At 46.5% G+C, this 3,278-nt stretch overlaps 1 long non-coding RNA gene across 1 annotated transcript in view; it reads right to left on the bottom strand.

The window, feature by feature from the left end:
* LOC109301466 overlaps positions 1-1,038 on the bottom strand; it is a 1,386-nt gene extending 348 nt beyond the window's left edge. The window contains exon 1 of the long non-coding RNA XR_002098541.1: positions 27-1,038. This is a non-coding gene — a long non-coding RNA (uncharacterized LOC109301466). The remainder of the gene's footprint in view (positions 1-26) is intronic.
* Positions 1,039-3,278: the final 2,240 nt, after the last annotated feature.

The raw sequence follows: 3,278 nt of genomic DNA, 5'->3' as shown, positions 1-3,278 counted from the left end.
CCCCTCCCCTCCCCTCCCTGACCCACCTCTTACAGACCCCAACCTCCCCCTTCCCCTTCCTTCGGCCTACAGGAACTCGTTAGCACCTAGAGCAAGCGAAGCATGCAAAGCGCGTGAGCTGTAACCCCATTGCCGTGAGACGCGAGGGCCGGTGGCGTGTGCGTGAGTGCGTGTGTGTGTGCATGTGCGGGACGCGGCTGCGTGCGCGTCGAAGCCTTTGGTTGGTCTTGGGGATGTGTTGAGAGACTGCTGCGTGGATGGAAGAATTGACGGGGGCTCCGCGTCCCCCGTCCCACCCTACGGTTGAGGCCTTTTTTTTATAGCATTTAAGTTGCTTTTGACAATAGAAACCTCCCTCCTTCTGCAGAATTCGAGGCAGATGGACCGCTCAGCCATGACCTTCTCACCCTGCCATTAACTGATTAGAGAAACACTGTGTTTATAGAGATATAAAGATGATATATTTTTGCAAGTCTCTATTTTTCAGACTACATTATTTTATTTTTTTTCCCTCACCGCTAAAACCAGTGTTGGGTTTTTTTCTCTTTGATTTCAAGCCGCTGGCCCGCTGTCCAAAATGGGGGCTCGAACCCAAAACTCAGAGAGCAGCTCCCATCAAATTAACCCGGCGATCTCATGTATAACCCCACCGCAGCCGAGACCCGACAGTGACAAAACACTTGCTTTCCGCTGTGACCTGCTCATGGCTCAGATACTAACTCACTTGCTGAAGACGGAAGATTTAGACCCTGTCGAAATCTCGAATGCTAAGGTCGCCCATAGATTGTATTTATAACACAAAGCTAGTAAGGAACTAACCAGCTTTTTTTCCAGATGTGTTTACTTTGGGTTGAAAGTTGCATTTTCTGGGTAACTTTCTGGATTCACCGAGCCAAAGCATCAGTGGGCGCGTCTGCACGTTCATTAATGTGCTTTAAATAATGCGCAGTAAACCTAGTACTCCCGGGCATGTCTATACATGCGCTTTAATTCACTTTAGCATATTTTAATGCACATTAAAGTGTCACTGAAAAAATGCTATTTAGTTAATGTGCATTAAAATAGGTTAGTGCGGATTAAAGCACACATGTAGACATGCCCAGTATAACTTTGCTGATGTCCACCCAGCTACCACGCCAATGTATGCCAGCTGACAGCCTGGCTTCACTGTCCATGTTCATTTTATTGTGTTCGAAAGGACCAGCAAAGGCATTGGGTTGGTTTCTTTCGATGCAGTCACCATATTTGAGATGGACACATAATGCCATTTAGCCCAGCGAACATTTTGTTGTAATCTCACTGCCATTTTTTCCCCCCCAGCAGTGGATGTTATATCTTACACACACCCACACATGTGTACACACACACACACACACTGACTTCATGCACAAAGAACTGCATATATTCTTGCCAAAGATAGCCTTTGAAACGCACTTTCCCCCAATCCCGCATATGTATTATTATTTTTTGTTGTTTCCTGTCTCTGCCTTTTTATTTTGTTTGTTTTTAACGACCCTCTTTGCTGTCCATTCTGGAGTAAGTGCCAGGCCACACGTTTGAATTCAAGCTCGATAGAAACCAGCTACAAAAATGTCCTGCGTTTTTCACGTGCCGTGTTTGTGCCTGGTTGGCCGTTTTCGTGCCTGGTTGGCCATTTTTGTGCCTGGCTGGCCATTTTAATGCTGCAATTATTACTTTTCATGTGTAGCCTGTTTAAATATATGGTGCAGTTAGCCACTGAATTGCACGGTAAATGTAATGTGTGTGAATGTCAGAAAGGCCCGGTTGAGGCGGACTGGCTGGAGCTCTCTCTTCCTGGCAAGTTGAGAGCGGGTACATGAGAACCTGGCATCTTTAGCTGCAGACTGAGTGATAAAAGCAACAGCTCAGTCAGTCTCTAACCTTTCATCTCGACCTGTCTGGATGTAATAACCACAGAGACAAAGCACTTGGCCTCAGTTGCTTGTATCTTAATCCCTTCTCCAAGACAGAGGCAGAAGGAACTTTAGGGGAAGTCTTTCCATCGTCTTCAATGAGCGCCGGGTAACGCTCTTCAACTTCCCTCCCAGTATGTATCAGCTGGACCCCTCCTCCTTGGTGCTGCCATCCAGCCATGTGCCTCGCTCCCTATTCAGGTGAACCCAATCCAGCCTTGAGCACAGGGGGATGTTGGCTTCATCTCTCCAGCTGCTCTAGTTGAAACGTTGCCTTCAAACTCGTCTTCCCAGGTCTTTGGTCAGACTCGTCCCTGGCTGCTGCTCCGGCCCCTGCATGTCATCGGGTCAGGCTGACCCAGATGGGGTCGGGGGGGCAGCTTTGGATTCCAGGACTCCTGGGTCCCACCTGTCCTGCCGATACATCCCGGGAGGGTCAACTAGCGAGCAGCGTGCCTCTTTAGACCTAATACCTTCGATTGTCCGGGGGGTTGGGCTACGCACAGCAGTTGAGGGCAAAGGTCCCATCACCTCTAGTGGGGAGGGACCCCTTCAAAACTTGTCCTTAAAGTTCCCAAAGCACTTTTGCGAGGGCCTCAGTGGAAAGGCTCCGCAGGAACACAAAGCACTACCATAAAACAGATCTAGGCGGCAAAAATGTGCTGATTCAGCAGACAGGAAAATGAGACAGCAAAGGGGGTCGGGGTCTTTGTTTTGTTTTCAAACTAGTTCTTCATGGGGTTTTTTTTTGTGGGGGGGTTCTTTAAAAAAAAAACACCTTTTTTTTTTTTTTTTTTTTAGTATTTCTTTCATTGTCCTGTCTCTCCCGTTGTTGTATGTTGTCGTCATCATTTGGGGAATGTTACAATGTTATTTGCTAATCAGTGTTAATGAAGAGGTTAGAAATGACTTTTTGGGGGTTTTTTTTTGGTTTGGGTTTTTTTTCACCATGTCAATTAAAAAAAAAAAAAAGGTCAGAAATGCGCGCGCGCAAAAAAAAAAGGGGGGGATAGGGGGAAAACTCCCTCACTTTTCCCGTTTCTGTGTATTTATAGAGATGGAAATATCCTTTATATTTTGTATCTTTGTGCCCATACCTTTGTCACGTGTATAAAGGCGACCTCATTACCCGCCACCCATGTGTGAATGTGCAGAACTCCCCCCTTGGCTATTCTCTTCCCTTTGTACAGAAGCCCGACTCTCTGCAGTTCATTGTATGGCTTTATAAGTGATAAAAGAAAAAATAAATCAATTATCTAAAGTATACCATTGCTTGGAATGCCAGCCTGGAGTCTGGAGTGCTGGAATTGTATCTCGAAATGTACGGGAACGCAGGAATAAATG

Source organism: Gavialis gangeticus, unplaced genomic scaffold (genome assembly GCF_001723915.1).
Source record: "Gavialis gangeticus isolate Ggan-Ray unplaced genomic scaffold, GavGan_comp1, whole genome shotgun sequence".
NCBI classification, from domain to species: Eukaryota; Metazoa; Chordata; order Crocodylia; family Gavialidae; genus Gavialis; species Gavialis gangeticus.
Note: the sequence above shows the minus strand (reverse complement) of the source record. Positions and strands in the feature narration are given on the sequence as shown.